The sequence below is a fragment of the Pristis pectinata genome, chromosome 39 (genome assembly GCF_009764475.1).
Source record: "Pristis pectinata isolate sPriPec2 chromosome 39, sPriPec2.1.pri, whole genome shotgun sequence".
Lineage (NCBI taxonomy): Eukaryota > Metazoa > Chordata > Chondrichthyes > Rhinopristiformes > Pristidae > Pristis > Pristis pectinata.
Window position 1 is genome coordinate 2,800,352 of NC_067442.1, and position 19,800 is coordinate 2,820,151.

Consider the following 19,800-nt stretch of genomic DNA (forward strand, 5'->3'; position numbering starts at 1 on the left):
AATTTCCCTCAGCTGAAAAATCAGTGCTCCTCTCTGTGGACCTTCAGGAAAGGGCTGATAGATGACGAGTTGCATTTGTTGGTATTGGTATTGGTTTATTATTGTCACTTGTACCAAAGTACAGTGAAAAACTTGTCTTACATAGCGATTGTACAGGTCAATTCATTACACAGTGCAGTTACATTGGGTTAGTACAGAGTCCATTGAGGTAGTACAGGTAAAAACAGTAACAGTACAGAGTAAAGTGTCACAGCTACAGAGAAAGTGCAGTGCAATAAGGTGCAAGATCACAACAAGGTAGATCGTGAGGTCAGAGTCCATCTCATCATATAAGGGAACCGTTCAGTAGTCTTATCACAGTGGGGTAGAAGCTGTCCTTGAGCCTGGTGGGACGTGCCCTCAGGCTCCTGTATCTTCTACCCGATGGAAGAGGAGAGAAGAGAGAATGACCCGGGTGGGTGGGGTCTTTGAAGCTGAAGCTCTCAACCCTCTCGACCTCAGCACCATTGATGTAGATGGGAGCATGTACACCACCCCCTTTCCTGAAGTCAATGACCAGCTCTTTTGTTTTGCTGACATTGAGGGAAAGGTTGTTGTCATGACACCATGTCACTAAGCTCTCTAACACCTTCCTGTACCCTGAGTCATCGCTGTTTGAGATAAGGCCTACAATGGTGGTATCATCTGCAAACTTGTAGATGGAATTAGAGCAGAATCTGGCCACGCAGTCATGAGTGTATAGGGAGTAAAGGGCTGAGGACGCAGCCTTGTGGGGCACCAGCGTTGAGCATAATCGTGCAGGAGGTATTGCTGCCTATCCTCACCGATTGCAATCTGTTGGCGTGTCAATAAAGTTGTCAGACAATAACCATCAACAAAAGAGAGTATTTTCACCCACCCTTCAGTAAACAGCAAAAACCCCGTCAAATAGATGGCTTGGAATGTTTCTCCTGGCTGAAGAAGCTAGAACCAGGCATCACAATCTCAGAATAGGGGATAGGCCATTTAGGACTGAGATGTTGAGAAATTTCTTCATGCAGAGGCCGGTGGATCTTTGGGATTCTCTACCCTGGAGGGCAGAAGGACTCAGTCGATGAATTCATTTAAAACAAAGAAGAATAGATGATTGAATATTAAGGAAATCAAGTGATTTGGGGTAAGTGCAGGGAAAATAATATATAGATCAGCCGCAGAGTTGATGAATGGTAGAGCAGGCTCGAGGGGCCAGGTGACCTAGTCCTGCTCCTATTCCTTGCTTTCTTATGAGACAGTCGATCATCTTTGATGGGAGTTGCCTCAGGTGACGCCCCAGCTCGTCGGAGTCTACCAGTATGTGGCGGAAATCAAACATAGAGCAGCAGAGAAGACCATAACCCCACAGTGGAACGTAAGTGGACATGGCCCAGCACACCTCTCGAAAAACAAATTAAATATTACCCTTGGGAGTAAATAGAAATATTGAAGTGTATTACTGACGGCTGGTCTGGGTATTGTCTCTTGGCATTCCTGGTAGCTTTACGGAGGTCGTATCTCACTTTCTTGTCAGGTCAGGGTCACCTGATGGGAATGCTGCAGTCCTCGACTTCAGGAAGGAGTGGATCTCCCGGTTCATCCGTGGTTTCCGATTTGGGATCCTCTTTGGTACACAGTCCTCAACACACTTGCTGATAAAGTCTGTGATGGTGGTGGCATACTCATCGAGGCTGGCAGCTCAGTCTTTGAACATGGACCAGTCCACTGTCTCAAAGCAGTCGCACAGAAGCTCATCTATTTCCACAGACCAGCACTGCACGACTCTCTGTACCGGATTCTCCCGTTTCAGTTTCTGTTTGTATGCAGGGAGAAGGCGCACAGCCTGGTGATCCAATTTCCCAAAGTGAGGGTGAGGGGTGGCTCGGAAGGCATCTATGATGGTTGTGTAGCAATGGTCAAGGGTGTTAGGGCCGCTGGTCGGACAGGAGATGTGCTGGTAGTACTTTGGTAACACACTCTTGAGGTTGGCTGGTTGAAGTCACTTGCAATAATGAAGAGGGCCTCAGGGTATCCTATCGCAAGGTTGTTGACCAGAGTATAGTTCAGTGAGTGCGGGCTCATGTCCATCTATGGTGGGATGTCAACTGCCGTCAGGATAGCTGAAGGGAACTCCTGTGGCAGGTAGTATGGTCAACACTTCACCATTAGGTATTCCAGGCTGGGTGAGCAGGAGCTTGCAAGCACCGTCACATCTGAGCACCACAAGTTATTGATTAAGAAACAGACCCCTCTGCCTCTAACTTTGCCAGAGGACCCCCTACGGTCCATTCAGTGGATTGAGAAGCCCTCAGGTTGAATGGCACAGTCAGGTGAAGCAGGTGTAAGTCACGTTTCGGTGAGACATAGCACACAGCAGTCCCTCAGTTCTCTCTGGGAGATCAGTTTTGCCCTTAGTTCATCAACTTTGTTCTCAATGGCCCGGTCATTACATTATCTAGTAGTATGGTGGGGAGGGGGGTGCTCCTGTACCCCATGCTGTTTCAGACTCACCTGCAGCCCAGCCCCTTAACATTCCTCCGAGGTAAGTGGCTACGACTCGTTGGTCCTGGAGTACAGCAACCTGGTAAGTGATTGATTAAGGACAGACCTGGAGGGCCTTGAACGGATTCACCTGAACTGGAAGGTAAGTGATTTCTTCTAGGCAGACTTGGAAGACCTGGAGCATATTCACCTGGACTGAAAGGTAAGTGACTTGCCTGTGAACAGACCTGGAATGGATTCAGCTGGCCTGGGTGGTAAGTTGTTGTTCCCATACAGGTCTGAAGGTCCTGAAGAGGAACGGATTGTGCCAGCAGGTAAGTGGGGGCATCGAGGGGGGGACTCAAGCATTGGGACTCAGCCCCGGGTGCTCCATCGGGTCATGCTTCCAATCCGGAGGGGCCCTGGTGTCGGACCCCAGCATCGGGCATCCTTGCAAGTCAGGCAGGGCCTCGGGACCCGGCCTCCATTGTTCGGGCCCCGCTTCGGACTGGGCCTTGGGGACTCGGGCCTTCGCTGCTTGGGCCTCTGGATAGGTTGGTACACGGGGCTGGATGTCGGGCATTCCTGTTAGTCGGTTCTTCACTCCGGGTCCTCGGGTCTCAGCGTCAGGAGCTACAGTGGGGTTCGGGAGTCGGGTCTCGGTGGTGGGGACTCCGTGGGGTCGGCTCTTCACCCTGCAAAGGCTTCAACATTGACAGGCCCGTCCTAGGTCTCGCTGGTTGTTTCTGCCTGGGTCCGGGAGTCGGGTCACTTTCATAGTCGTTCCTGGAGGTCAGAAGATCGCCAGCCCTGTAAGAAGACTTAAAAGAGTATTATTAGTAATACTTAGTGACATAGAATTTAGATTTAAAAGAGTAGAACGATTATAGTAAAAGTAATGAGTAGATCTGCAGAGAGCAGCTTGTAACAAGTCGCCACGCTCCGGTGCCGTCTTGCCATCTGTGGCTTTAAGAACCTGTGAAAAGCCCTGCGGATGAGCCCTCCGATTAAAATATTGGCACGGCTCGGTAGTGTAGCGGTCAGCGTAACACAAGTACAGTGTCAGCGACCCGGGTTCAATTCCCGCCGCTCTCTGTAAGAAGTTTGTACGTCTTCCCCATGTGTCTGCGTGGGTTTCCTCCGGGTGCTCCGGTTTCCTCCCACATTCCAAAGACGTACGGGTTAGGAAGTTGTGGGCTGGCTATGTTGGCGCAGGATGAGTGGCGACACTTGCGGGCTGCCCCCCAGCACATTCCCAGTCACGCAAAAAGATGCATTTCACTGTGTGTTTCGATGTACATGTGACTAATAAATATCTCTTACCTTATCAGTGACATCAAATACAATTTCGAACCTGGGATGTCAAAAATATCTGCCTGGTAATCCGACACATTACCGCCCATGTTTTCTCTGTTAAAGAGAAGGGAGCCTGGAATTTTATAATAAGGGGTTTCCAGACTGGGATCTGGCCATTGACCACCGGGATGATGGTTAATCGGGAACAGGGGCAGCTCAGATCCAAAGCAGCAGGGTGTTGGATGGCCTCAGGTTTACTGAGAGTGGAACAGTCAGGACCGGAGAGAACAAGCATGTCTGAAGGATTCAGGGTTACGGTGATACCTTACTTTCGATGCTAGAACATCTCTCGCCTGCGTTTCTTCCCTTCCCAGATAAGTGGGGAATTTCTTGGGAATCTGGATGCACTCGCATGGTCGTTTCCAGGCGTGGCAGGTGGCAGAAAGGCAACTGGCGGCTGGCTCACTGACCCTGAGAGGGGGCGAGGGAGGGGAGGAAGTGACGGCCTGGTGTACAATCTGAAACCGGCCCTGTGGAGGTCACATTTAAGGTGTATCTGTGGGTGAAAGGTGACCATTGATGGGAACTCGCTGTGCATAACTTGGCTGCCATGTTCTCCCCATTACAACTACGACCAGACGGCAAATGGATATCACTGGTTGGGAAGCACATGATTGCGAAAGGGGCTGTTGAAATGGTAGTCTCTCTTTGTTTTGTCTCCATCTCTTCTTAAGCCACCACTTGCAAGTGAGCTCTTTGTCCAAGGGCATCCTCTGATGTGCTGAGGACAAAAGTCCAGATAAAACTCGAGCCGGGTGCTTCAGGAGTGATGCTGGCTAAAGGGGAGAGAACATCCAGAGCGCTCCCCCATCTCAAAACATCTCTGAGGCTGGGGATGTGTTGAAAATGTGAGCAGTTCTGGGCCTGACTCCTGAGGGAGCAGAAACTGCCCTAGGAGGGGAGAGCAGTGTGGATTTACCAGAATGATAGAACAAAGAACATAGAAAACCTACAGCACAATTCAGGCCCTTCGGCCCACAAAGCTGTGCCGAACACGTCCCTACCTTAGAGACCCATCGCCCTCTATTTTACTCAGCTCTATGTACCCATCCAAAAGTCTCTTAAAAGACCCTATCATGTCCACCTCCACCACCGTTGCCGGCAGCCCATTCCACACACTCACCACTCTCTGAGTAAAAAACTTACCCCTGACATCTCCTCTGTACCTACCCCCCAGCATCTTAAACCTGTGTCCTCTTGTGGCCACCATTTCAGCCCTGGGGAAAAGCCTCTGACCATCCACATGATCAATGCTTCTCATCATCTTATACACCTCTATCAGGTCCCCCCTCATCCTCCGTCACTCCAAGGAGAAAAGGCTGAGTTCCCTCAACCTGTTTTCATAAAGCATGCTCCCCAATCCAGGCAACATCCTTGTAAATCTCCTCTGCACCTCTCTATGGCTTCCACATCCTTCCTGTAGTGAGGCGACCAGAACCGAGCCCAGTATCAGAACTTTCTCTTTTAAGTCAGAGTTTCCTGGGGTTCAATCCCCATTTGACAGGCTGGAGCCTTATAACCGAGGCTGTCATTCTCAGTGACAAGTGTGGGCAATACTGAGGTAGAGCTGCACTGTTGGAGAGGCAGTGCTGAAGAAGCAGCCTGCTTTGGGCTGGGCAGTGCTGAGGGAGTGCCACACTGTTGGACAGGCAGTGTTGTAGAAGCGTCGTACTGTGGATGGGGCAGTGCTGATTGAGTGCTGCACTGTTGAAGGGGCAGTGACGAGTGAGTGTTTGTTGTAAGACAAGTCCTTTAAGGTCTCAAAGGGCAAGGACTCTGGACACAGTCTTTGGAGTGAAAAAATGACTTTTTCACGAAGACAAATGTGGGACAGAATAAATGGGAACGGATGCGCACTTACGCGCACACACACAGGTGATCGAGAACATGAGGGGAATCCCAACAAGGGTGAGATGCAAACACACACACACCCACACACACAAAACAAACTGGTTACAAATGATCAAGGAAGAAACAATACAATGCCTGACCCCCCCCCCCCCCCGACTCCCGGGAATCACCTTAGGACGCTCCTAACCCTTGTGGAGGTGCACACTCTAACCAATGGTTGTTTCACGATTCCTGGACCATTCAAAAGAGAGAGAGCCAAGCACATGCGGCACTCTTTCTAGTACTGGAGGGCTGGGTAGAGCCAGCCCTGGTAATTCAAACAGACCAATGGCTCCAGGCCAAGGACAAAGGTGCTCAAATGTCCAATACTTAGGTGTGCACTAATGTGTGGAGGTGGAGCCAAACCTCGATTGACAGTGACGTACCTTTCGACAGGTAGGGGACAGTGCTGTCACGTGACAGCCACGACCTCCACAATACAGTCCTGCACAATCGGAGGTGGCTTCTGTAGAATTAGACACTAACCTGCCTCCCTTCTGAAGAAAGAGCCTGGGGTCCGGCCAATCTTTATACCTCAACCAGCCTTACTCACAAACAGACGATGCAAACATTATCATGTGTTCTTGTGGGAGCTTGCTGTGCGCAAATTGGCTCCAGCTGTGATACTTAAAATTAGCAGCAGAGTGACAGACAAGCGCATCCTGAGGAACCCACAGCCTTCTGACTCAAGTGACAGGAGAGAGAGGGAGAGGGGAAAAGTATGGGAGAGAGGGAGAGAGAGAGATAGAGGAGGAAGGAAAAAACAGCTGAGAGTGAGCAGCAGGATTGTGAAAGAACAAAATAGAGAGAGAGAGTGCATTGGAGACAGAGAGGGATCAAGAGAGTTACAGAGACATTTGTGAAAGAGTGAGGGGGTGAACAACAGTGGGAGACAACCAATAGAAACTAAGAGAAGGTGCATATCAGAGCAAGAGGGAGGGAAGAGGAGGCACAGAGAAAGTGAAGAGTCAGAGAGGAGGATTAAAACTCTGGTTAGACCACACTTGGAGTACTGTGTCCAGTTCTGGTCGCCTCATTATAGGAAGGATGTGGAGGCGTTGGAAAGGGCGCAGAGGAGATTTACCAAGATGCTGCCTGGTTTAGAGAGGATGCATTATGAGGAGAGACTAAGGGAGCTCGGGCTTTACTCTTTGGAGAGGAGGAGGATGAGAGGAGACATGATAGAGGTGTACAAAATATTAAGAGGAATAGAGTGGACAGCCAGCGCCTCTTTCCCAGGGCACCAATGCTCAATACAAGAGGGCATGGCTTTAAAGCAAAGGGTGGGAAGTTCAAGGGAGATGTCAGAGGGAGGTTTTTTACTCAGAGAGTGGTTGGGGCATGGAATGCGCTGCCTGGGGCGGTGCTGGAGGCAGGTACATTGGTCAAATTCAAGAGATTACTAGATAAGCATATGGAGGAACTTAAAATAGAGGGATATGTGGGAGGAAGGGGTTAGATAGTCTTAGGCGAGGTTTAAAGGTCGGCACAACATTGTGGGCCAAAGGGCCTGTATTGTGCTGTACTGTTCTATGTTCTAAAACATCGCCTATTGTCCCCACGGACAGTTTGGGATTGTCTTCTGCTTCTACTTCTTCATGCGACACGGAGAACAAAGTGGAGATCCCAACTCCCTGTGACACCCCTAAAGTCCTGGCAAAACTAGATATGGGACAGAGACCACATGAAAGCACTCTTCACTCAAACCTATGGGAAGAGTTCAGCAAAGACGGGGCAAGGCCATTGAATATGTGGAAATCCGATCTCAGTGAAATGGGTGGGGGGGGGGTGTGGTGATGAGGCGGTGAGGAACGTTGGTGACAGGACGAGTGTTGCACACCCCTGCCTTTCACGAAGAGGAGCAACAGGTCTAGGCAGCATCTAGTGGCAGCATGGGCTGACAGGTGGCAGATGCAGTTTAATATGGAGATGTGTTTGGCTTCAGAAGATAAGCTCCAATATGAATGGCAGGATTCTGGGCAGTGTAGAGGAGCAGAGGGATCTGGGGGTTCATATCCACAGATCACTGAAAGTTGCCACACAGGTGGATAGGGTAGTTAAGAAAGCTTATGGGATGTTAGCTTTCATAAGTCGTGGGATCGAGTTTAAGAGCCGCCAAGTAATGATGCAGCTTTACAAAACTCTGGTTAGACCACACTTAGAGTACTATGTCCAGTTCTGGTCAGCTCAATATAGGAAGGATGTGGAAGCGTTGGAAAGGGCGCAGAGGAGATTTACCAGGATGCTACCTGGATTAGACAGTATGGATTATGAGAAGAGACTAAGGGAGCTGGGGCTTTACTCTTTGGAGAGGAGGAGGATGAGGGGAGACATGATAGAGGTATACAAAATATTAAGAGGAATAGATAGAGTGGACAGCCAGCGCCTCTTTCCCAGGGCACCAGTGCTCAATACAAGAGGGCATGGCTTTAAAGTAATGGGTGGAAAGTTCAAGGGAGCCGTCAGAGGAAGGCTTTTCACCCAGAGAGTGGTTGGAGCGTGGAATGCGCTGCCTGGGACGGTGGTGGAGGCTGACACGTTGGTCAAGTTCAGGAGACTGTTAGATAAGCATGTGGAGGAATTTAAGATAGAGGGATATGTGGGAGGAAGGGGTTAGAATTTCTAAGGAGTGGTTTGAAGGTCAGCACAACACGGTGGGCCGAAGGGCCTGTATTGTGTTGTATTGTTCTATGGTTCTAAAATGACTGGATTAGTGGAGTTACTTCTGCTTACTGAGCTGAGGACCTTCTGTATCGTGCAGCGTCATGGATGTCACGTGACACCATTGAGCACATGGTCGAAAGCCACACCACTGTCAATCAAGGTCTGGCTCCACCCACCCATTAGTGCACACCCTTGACCATTGGCCTTTGTAAAACACCTTTGTACCTGGCCCTGAGCCATTGGCTTATTTGAATTACCTGGGCTGGCTCCACCCAGCCCTCCAGCACTATAAAGAGAGCCGCATGTGCTTGCTGATTGCTCCAGGAAATTTGAAACAATGTTGAAGAGACCATTGGTTAGAGTGTGTACTTCCACAAGGTTTGGGAGTGTCCTAAGTAGATTCCCGTGAGCATAGAGCCGAGGGGTCAGGCATCGTACTGTTTCTTCCTTGATCATTTGTAACCAGCTTGTTGTATGTGTGTCTGCGTGCATGCACATCTCACCCTTGTTGTGATTTCCCCCACGTTCATAATCACCTGTGTGTATGTGTGCATCCGTTCCCGTTCATTCTGCCCTGTGTTTGTCTTTGTGAATAAATCATTTTTTTACTCCAAAGACTGCGTCCAGAGTCCTTGCCCTTTGAGAACTTAAAGAACTTGTCTTACAACACCTCCCAGCCACCCGGACACCGGCCCTGGGAGCGAGGAATCTCTCAGCCCTTGCGTGTCACCAGTAGTGCTCCGGATAACTTTTGGCGCAGTGGGGGCGCGCAGACACGGATCTCAGGAAGGGACACTATTTCAGGTAGGGGAGGGTAGGAGGTGGGTGGAGGGGTTTGGAGGAGGTGTGTGTGGGGGGGGGGGGGAGAACAAACCACAGGTGTACTACCTTAAAGATTAAGAAACCTCGCAATAAATTTTCCAAGTGGAAAAACGATGGGGAAAGAAACACGTTTCCAGCTGCAGACCCAGTAAAAATAGCATGGCTTTCATGTTAAAAATGTTCCTAAAACTGAATACATTGGCTTCCAAAAGTCATAAAGCATTTTTTGGCCTCAATTGGACTGTTGTGTCCAGTTCTGGGTGTCACGCTTGAGGAAAGATGTAAGGACTTTGGAGAGAGTGCAGAGGAGATTTACATTAAAGGATGCCAAGTACCTTGGTTTTTTACCTGTGTGGATAGACTGGGGAAGCTGGGGCTGTTCTCCTTGGAACGTAGGAGTTGCTAGGATCAGGGTATTTAATGTATAAAGTAGACAGAGTAAACATTGATAGAAGGATCAACTAGAGGATGGAGAATGTGTTGCCAAAAGAACCAAAATCGACACAAGAATTTTGTTTTGCGTGGAGAATAGGATACAGACTGTACTTTTGGGGAATGAGAGGAGGTAAATTCAATTGTAGCATCGTAAAGGGAGCTGGATGACTACCTGAAAGGAAAGAATTTGCACAGCGGTGGGGAGAGGCAGGAGTGGGATAGTTGGACTGCTCTTGAACAGAATCTGCAAGTCAAAAGGCCTCCTTCCGTGCTTTAACCATGCCTGATGGTGTTTAATACCTTGCTGATACACCGAGATCAAGGGGAAATTCCTGCCTTACTTATGATTAACAGGTATGAGGGAAAATGAGTGAACAGAAAATACCGGGAATGCTCAGCAGGTCAGGCAGCATCCATGAAGCAGTAGAGATGATTATTGCTTCAGATCAATTGGCTTTCATCAGAACTGGGAAGAGTTAGAAATCAAACTTGTTTTGTGTTGCAAGAAAGGGAAGGTGGGGAGATAAAGCGAATGTATGTGGAGAGCAAGACAGTGACACAAGTGGGGGTGGTGCTGGCTGAGAGGGTGGTGAAGGCTGATCAATCTGGAGAAGACACAGTAGAAGGGGGTATATGAGAACTGACAAGGCAGGGAAACATGCTGGAATGTGAGGCGCAAAACGTTTGCTGGAAATCCGAAATGCAAGGAGTATTCAACAGCTTAACCAACAACTGTAGAGAGAGGAAAATGGGGTTAACATTTGGTTGACGAGCTTTCTTTAGAACTGGAAAATTATGCAAATGGAAAGGTTTGTGGTCTGAAATTGTTGAACCCTCAGTTTCGTTCTGAGAGCTGTCAGGAGTAGAGCTTCAAGTTCCTGGGAGTGAACATCACCAGCAGCCTGTCCTGGTCAAATCACGTAGATGCCACGGCCAAGAAAGCTCACCAGCACCTCTATTTCCTCAGGAGGCTAAAGAAATTTTGTTTGTCCCATTTGACTCTCACAACTTTTACCGATGCACCATAGAAAGCATCCTATCTGGATGCATCACGGCTTGGTACAGCAACTGCTCTGCCCAGGACCGCAAGAAACTGCAGAGAGTTGTAGACACAGCCCAGCGCATCACAGACACCAGCCTCCCCTCCATGGACTCTGTCTTTACCTCTCATTGTTTTGGTGTAGCAGCCGGCATAATCAAAGACCCCACCCACCCGGGTCATTCTCTCTTCTCTCCTCTCCCATCGGGTAGAAGATACAGGAGCCTGAGGGCAGCGACCACCAGGCTCAAGGACAGCTTCTACCCCACTGTGATAAGACTATTGAATGGTTCCCTTATACAATGAGATGGACTCTGACCTCACAATCTACCTTGTTGTGACCTTGCAGCTTATTGCACTGCACTTTCTCTGTAGCTGTGACACTTTACTCTGTACTGTTACTGTTTTTACCTGTACTACCTCAATGCACTCTGTACTAACCCAATGTAACTGCACTGTGTAATGAATTGACCTGTACGATCGGTATGCAAGACAAGTTTTTCACTGTACCTCGGTACAAGTGACAATAATAAACCAATCCCAATACCAAGTGGCAGGTCCTTAGGCTTTCCAATGCTGCAGGAGAAATGGAATCATTGGGCATAGTTCCCCTTTCCTGATGTAACTCAACTGTTCCTTCTGACCATTTATCGGTCGAGCCCCTCTTAGTGTGGTGATGCCTTGGTATTCTCTCCAATAGTGTGGCTCTCCCTCAGTCGGTATTATCCCTCTGACAGGTTAGCAATTGAGGATGGATAACAAATGCCAGGCCCTTGCCAACAGTGGAAAACCGAGGAAGAAATAACCAGAAGGACAGGGTTTGTTGAACAATTTCCACTCAGGGGGTGATGGAGGCATTGTTGTGTGTTTCTGTGTCCTGGTTGGTTAAAAATAGTCTGCAACTAACACTGTGGTTTTCCAATTGTACAACACCCAGGCACTCACGTTTCTAAATAAGGTCACTTCAGTAGCCAAACGACTCTCCCCAAGACATTCAGCCCCTCAAACTCTGATCAGCAGTGTTCTTCTGGACACCTGGACTACAGGGAAAGCTGGTCACCTGCGATCCTGTTTGGCTAAACAGTTCCCAGTTGACCACTGAACTCTGAAGGGGAGCAAACTAACTGCTCAAACAACAGGATTCAAGCTGCAAACCCAGGCAATTCTCCAGTAAGTAGAAAGACGGTTGCATTCTCTACAATGTCTTGTCTGTAATATGATGGGCCATGAGAAAGAGGGCAAAGATGAGTGAGAGGGTGATGCTTTCCCTTGTGCACCCATCTTTGAATGCACAGGACACTTGGTGTGTCCATTTCCAGGAACGTTGGAGAAACTATTTTGAGGTTTGTGTGGCTGAGAATGTGAGCTTTAAGCCAGCGTTTGTAAGTTGGAGTGAATGGCAGTGCTTGTGGGTGTTTGAGGATGAGAGTGAAAGATTCTGAAGAACAAGCATCAGGGAAATTAAAGGTTGGGGATTTAACCACCGACCCGTCGTTGTTCCGCATGCCTCACACCTAACTAAACTCTGTCCATCTCAGTCTTGGAAGCTCCAGGTACCCCATGTCCAACAGCCCTCTGTTGGGGATGAACTTCTGATCAGCTCCCGCCCTGCCCTTGGGGTGAGGAAGTGCTTCCTGATGATACCCCTGAACGGCCCGACTTGAACCCTGGCAGATAAATACTAAAAATATTAATTTTCAATGTTGAGAGAGTGATAAGTGTTCAGAGGGACATGGGTGTCCTTGTACTGAAATTACTGAAAGTCAACATGCAGTAAGCAATTCAGACACAGTATTCAAAGGAAGTAACTCCAAGGTATTGGAATTGGTTTATTATTGTCGCTTGTACTGAGGTACAGTGAAAAACTTGCATACTGATCCTACAGATCAATTTGTTACACAGTGCAGTTACATTGAGTTAGTACAGAGTGCATTGAGGTAGTACAGGTAAAAACAATAACAGTACAGAGTAAAGTGTCACAGCTACAGAGAGTAGGTCACAACAAGGTAGATCGTGAGGTCAGAGTCCCCCTCATCCTATGAGGGAACCATTCAATAGTCTTATCACAGTGGAGAAGAAGCTGTCCTTAAGTCCAGTGGTACGTGCCCTCAGGGTCCTGTATCTTCTACCTGATGGAAGAGGAGATAAGAGAGAATGACCCGGGTGGGTGGGGTCGTTGATTATGCTGGCTGCTTCACCGAGACAACGAGAGGTAAAGACAGAGTCCACGGAGGGGAGGCTGGTTTCCATGATGGGCTGGGCTGTGTCCACAACTCTCTGCAGTTTCTTGTGGTCCCGGGCAGAGCAGTTGCGGAACCAAGCAGTGATATATCCAAATAGGATGCTTTCTATGCTGCATCGGTAAAAGTTGTGAGAGTCAAAGGGGACAAACTGAATTTCTTTAACCTCCTGAGGAAGTAGAGGTGCTGGTGAGCTTACTGGGGCCCTGGTTTCTGTGCTCCTTTGCACTCCCTGGGGTCAAACCCTTTAACGAACTGGAACCTCAGTTCTCACACTCTTTTCCACTCGGAATTTTCAATCTGTACTCTGGAACCAGTTTTGCTCGTGCTATGTAACATCATATAAGAAGGTAGAGTGTTAAGATATCAATAGAAAGACATTGAATAATGCGGAAAATTGGCCGTTCCTTCCAACTCCTGACTGTGCTGGATTATCGGAGTTTTACTGTACCTGAGACCACTGTACTTGTGAGCAGTGGGGTCTAAGAGGAGATTTCTGGCACTCGGTCAAGTGGGAGATTAGCCCCACTGTCTAATAGCAGTTTGAATCTCTCGAGAGCTGCCAGACAGGAGGAGAGGTCTCATTAACTCTTCTCTTTCAGACCCGGAAAGGAAGGAAACGTAGGGAATATCTGGGATCGGACAATGATCAGGAAATCGTACTTCCTCCTGGCACTTCTCCAAGTAACATCAGCAGCAGGTTAGACATATTTACTAAATCTGACAGTCTGCATTCAAGATCATTCTCAGTGAGCTGTGATCATAGAATCATAGAACAGCACAGCACAACAGGCCCTTCAGCCCACAGTGTTGTGCTGACCTTTGAACCTCGCCTAAGACTATCTAACCCCCTTCCTCCCACATATCCCTCTATTTTGCACGCCTCCATATCTAGTAATCTCTTGAATTTGACCAATGTACCTGCCTCCAGCACCGCCCCAGGCAGCACATTCCACGCCCCAACCACTCTCTGGGTAAAAAACCTTCCTCTGATATCTCCCTTGAACTTCCCACCCATTACTTTAAAGCCATGCCCTCTTGTATTGAGCATTGGTGCCCTGGGAAAGAGGCGCTGGCTGTCCACTCTATCTATTCCTCTTCATATTTTGTACACCTCTATCATGTCTCCTCTCACCCTCCCATGTGATGGCACTGATTTTAGCAGAGACCTAATGAACTAACACACATGAAGGCCCCTTCACCATAGTCTCCTCCTCTTGCTGACCTGTACCAGCTCCCAGGTCAATGATGCCTCATTGATACAATTCTCATCCTGGCTTCCTCCCTCCTTCTCTGTAACCCCCTCCAGCCCCTACAACCCTTCCTATCACTGTAACCCCCTACAGCCCCTCCACACTTCCCTCTCTGTAACACCACCCTGTTACTATCACCCTCTGCAGCCGATACACCCCTCCCAAGAGATGTGAAGTTCAGCAACAAATTACTTTCACCACAACACAGTATCTTCTGCTCATTCCCATCTTGGCAGTATGATCAGGACCAAAATAACCAAAAGGAAATGAAACTAAGTGAGGGTTCTGCCCAAGTGTCAAAGCAATGTGTGATATGCTGTGAAGTTCACTATTGGAGCATAAAACACCAATGCAGAAATTTAGAGAGGCCCAGGGTGACCACACACCCCTGTGCATCAATAGCACCATTGTTATAAATTGACCCCTCTCAATCCCTCTCACGACCTATTTGTCCCACTGCCGTCTGGCAAGCGGTACCGGAGCATCTGGGCCAGAACTACTAGACTGTACAACAGTTTGTTTCCCCCCCAGTCTGTCAGGCTCCTGAATACCCTGGAGACAGTCTCAGACAAATGCCGCGTCAAAAGTCCTGGTTTGCACAACAGCGTATAAGAACTTTGGCTGCCGCTGAACATGTTTATACAATTAGTGCAACACAGTTCTGTATTTTCTTCATCCAACTTGGTTTTGCACTAACCCTGCACTCATTTTGTATCCTGTATATACTTTTTCTTGCATTATTTGTACTTGGATGATTTTTTTGTCTGTTTATTGTATGTCTTCTGTTCCATGTGTCTTCTGTTGTGAGTCTGGGGGAAATGACATTTCGTTCCTCTAAGTGTTTTTATAGCATGTGGGTGAATGACAATAAAGGAACTTGAACTTGAGCACGAGGCCATTCACTCCATCCTGTCTCTGCCAGCTCTTTACGGATCTGTCTACTTGCCTCCACGCTGCCACAGCCCAGGAATTTATCCTGAAATAATTATCCACATTCCCTTTGAAAATCATCATTGAACCTTAAAGTGATTCCTCCACGATTGGATCTCCAAAGCGATGACTTTGGCCATAATGGAAAATTATGACACAAGGCCATTCAGCCCATCGTATCCATGATAATCAGAAATAAGTGACCCAGCCTGAACCTGCCTTCCCAAAATGGCCCTAGCCCTGCAATTCACACTTGGTAAAAGTACACATCCAAGCACTGCTTCAGTGTTGGGAGGCTCCCTGCCACCTCTCAGCCTCCTGTTTCAAAAATAACTGCAGACTTTCCAACCTTTCCTTCGAGCTCCAATTTCTGAGTCGCAAATGTCCCCGGCCTCCTTTTCAGACCACCCACATTCTTTCTTTAATGGAACTGTGAAAGTCAACCTGCGCTGTAATAAAAGAGACCACAGCAGAACCAAGGAGCGTACAAAAGTTCTTTATTGTTTAATGTTAGTGGGAGTGGGGGGGGGGGGGGTACATGGAGGAGCAAACAGTCAATTCTGCTCTTACCTGCACGTGACCTGACTCAAAAAAAATACAGGGTGTTAACTTAGCTTAAATACATGGTTCTCTGGAGAGTGGGTGGGGTTTCTCTTGAAACTCCACCCACACCCTAGGCCACACACCTACTGCACAGGCATACCCATATTTGGGTATGCTTGACCAGCCTACGTTACCACTGGTCAAACTGAGGCTGCTATGTGCAGCCTTGCATCTTAACTTGAACCTTATTGTTTCCTTGTGGCCTTGAAGTTTCAAAGCTTAGTAACTCCTTATCACACCAAGCTGACTACACTAGTAGGAGGCTCATGCTGTTTACAGTGGCTATGTAACCAGTAGAGAGAAAGAGTAACCCTTTGTTCACCAGTGCTCCCTTCCCATTGTCTTCTGCAGAACTGTGTGCATTACCCAAGCTGTGGCCTTGCTGGTGCTGTATACAATTCTGGCATGACCACCTTACTCGTATATTCTATGCCTCAGGGAAGTATCCTGTTGCCTGTCCTCCTACCTCTAAGGCTGCTGCCTGGAATGCGGAGCGTGCCTTATAAAAGCAGGTTGAGGGAACTCGGCCTTTTCTCCTTGGAGCGACGGAGGATGAGGGGGGACCTGATAGAGGTGTATAAGATGATGAGAGGCATTGATCGTGTGGATAGTCAGAGGCTTTTCCCCAGGGCTGATATGGCGGCCACAAGAGAACGCAGGTTTAAGGTACTGGGGAGTAGGTACAGAGGAGATGTCAGGGGTAAGTTTTTTACTCAGAGAGTGGTGAGTGTGTGGAACGGGCTGCCGGCAACGGTGGTGGAGGCAGATACGATAGGGTCTTTTAAGAAACTGTTGGATAGGTACATGGAGCTGAGAAAAATAGAGGGCTATGAGTAAGCCTAATAATTTCTAAGGTAGGGACATGTTCGGCACAGCTTTGTGGGCTGAAGGGCCTGAATTGTGCTGTCGGTTTTCTATGTTTCTATGATACACTCCCTCTGTTCCTGTACACTTCTCAGTATCCTCCCATTTACTATATATCATCATGCCTTATTGTACCTCTAGTGTATTACCTGTGGGTAGGAAGACCAGTGAAAGACCCCGCACCAGCAAAATCAAGGGGCGATTTTGAGTCTGGGATGTCGAAAACATCTGCCTGGAAATTCAACAGCATTACATCGATTTTTTTTTCCCTCATGCACAGGACGGTAAACTCATCTAGGGTGGTGTTTCCCAGCAGAAGTCCCGTCCATCTGGAAATCAAGTTCAAGTTACTTTATTGTCATTGACCCATGTGCTATAAAAACATATGGAGGAACAAAATGTCGTTACCCCCCAGACTCTCACAACAGAGGACATACAATAAACGCAGACAAAAGTTGTGCAAGTACAAACAGTGCAAAAAAACTGTATATACAGAAAACAGATTTAGTGCAATTAGTGCAAAACCGAGTTGGATGAAGAAACTATTGGTATTGCTTTATCATCACTTGTACCGAGGTACAGTGAAAAACTTGTCTTGCAAACCGATCGTACAGGTCAATTCATTACACAGTGCAGTTACATTGAGTTAGTACAGAGTGCATTGATGTAGTACAGGTAAAAACAATAACAGTACAGAGTAAAGTGTCACAGCTACAGAGAAAGTGCAGGGCAATAAGGTGCAAGGTCACAACAAGGTAGATCATGAGGTCAGAGTCTGTCTCATCGTATAAAGGAACCGTTCAATAGTCTTATCACAGTGGGGTAGAAGCTGTCCTTAAGTCTGGTGGTACGTGCCCTCAGGCTCCTGTATCTTCTACCCGATGGAAGAAGAGAGAATGACCCGGGTGAGTGGGATCTTTGATTATGCCGGCTGCTTCACCAAGGCAACGAGAGGTAAAGACAGAGTCCAAGGAGGGGAGGCTGGTGTCCGTGATGCGCTGGGCTGTGTCCACAACTCTCTGCAGCTTCTTGCAGTCCTGGGCAGAGCAGTTGCTGTACCAAGCCGTGATACATCCAGATAGGATGCTTTCTATGGTTATAAGATACCTAACTCAGTGTGTTACACTAATTGTATAAACATGTTCAGCAGCAGCCAAAGTTCTTATACGCCGTTGTGCAAACCAGGACTTCTGATGCGGCATTTGTCTGAAACTGCCTCCAGGGTATTCAGGAGCCTGACAGCCCGTGGGGGGAAGAACTGTTGTACAGTCTAGTAGTTCTGGCCCAGATGCTCCGGTACCACTTGCCAGACAGCAGTAGGACAAATAGGTCGTGGGAGGGATGACGGGTCATCTATGATTCTGCAGACCTTGCGTGTGCATCGGGTGTTGTAAACTAGGCACTTCCAAGCATCGCTCCCTTTGATGAGGCTCTTACATCCCACACGTGATGATGACCTCACTTTGTGTGGCTTCTGTTAATTATTCAACAGCAAGAATTGGGGAAAGGGAGGTGTGACCCTTGTGATTAAGTCGGAGTGCGTAAAGAAATAGAAACTAGAAGCAGAGTGGGTCATTTGTCTCTTCAAGCTTTCTACACCATTCATCGTCATCATGGCTGATCATCCACACTCAGAACCTTATTCCTGCTTTCTTCTATTATTCCTTGATCTCTTTAGCTGTTACTACTGTATCTGACTCTAGTGATTTGCTCTCAATTGCTTTCTGTGGTGGAGAATTCCACAGGTTCACTGCTCTCTGGGATAAGAAACTTCTCCTCATCTCGGTACTAAATGGACTACCCCTTTCCTCAGGCTGGACTTCTCCGCCATCAGGAACGTCTTTCCTGCATCTAGTCAGCCCAGTACTGTTAAAATGTGATGCATTTTAATGAGGTCCTCTCGTTCTTCCAGTACAAGCCCAATTCTCCCAATCACTCACCATACATCAGTCCCACTATCACAGAAATCGGTCTGGTGAACCTCCACCGTGCTCCCTTGACAGCAAGGACATCCTCGGATTAGGAATCCAAACTGCACACAGTACTCTAGAGATGATCTCAGCAAGATCTTAATTCCTCTTAATAGTATACAAAATATTAAGAGGAATAGATAAAGTGGACAGCCAGCGCCTCTTTCCCAGGGCACCGATGTTCAATACAAGAGGGCATGGCTTTAAGGTAATGGGTGGGGAGTTCAAGGGAGACATCAGAGGGAGGTTTTTCACCCAGAGAGTGGTTGGTGCATGGAATGCACTGCCTGGGGGTGGTGGTGGAGGCTGATACGTTGGTCAAGTTCAAGAGATTGTTAGATAAGCATATGGAGGAATGTAAGATAGAGGAATATGTGGGAGGAAGGGGTTAGATAGTCTTAGGCGAGGTTTAAAGGTCAACACAACATTGTGGGCCGAAGGGCCTGTATTGTGCTGTACTGTTCTATGGTTCTAAGATACACTGCTGCAAAACATCCCTGCAAATCCTCTTGCTATAATGACAAACATACCATTTCCCTTCTTTAAACATGAGTGAAGCAGTGTCAATTAATTGGCACCCTCCTTCACCAGGATTTTGTGTTCACTGGATCAGAGAGTGGTTACAGCATGGAAGGAAGCCATTTGGCCCATCCAGACTGTACCTGTACTATGGAAGAGCAATCCAGCGAGTCTCCCAACAATCCTGAAAACTCTTTTTAAGGTCTGTATCCAGCTACCCTTTCGCACACCGAAGTTGACTTTACAAAACACAGTGCATTCCCGACCCTGACCGATCGCTGCGTAAAAGCATTTTTCCTCCTGTCAGTTTTGGTTCTTCTGCCCATCACCTTCACTTCTGTTGCCCTCCACCAATGGGCTCAGTCTGTCTTGATCTCTGATCCCCTCACAACATCAGCTGTTCCAGGGACAACCCCAAATTTTCTCTCTATCCCCATGTCCTTGATTCATCCAATAAATCTCCTCTGTATGCCCTCCAAAGCTATCATGTCTTTCCTGAATTTCCTGAAATGGCCGCTGCACACCAGCAGTGGCCAAAGCAGTGTTCATCAAGACTTCTTTATTCTTGTACCATCCGCCTCTCGTTCTTTTACTGTCTGCCTCTATTCATAAATCCAAGGGACTCGTATGCTTTCCAATCACTTCCTCAATGCCATTTTCAACAAACTGTGCATATATATCTCCAGATCCTTGTTGTGACCTTGTACCTTATTGCACTACAC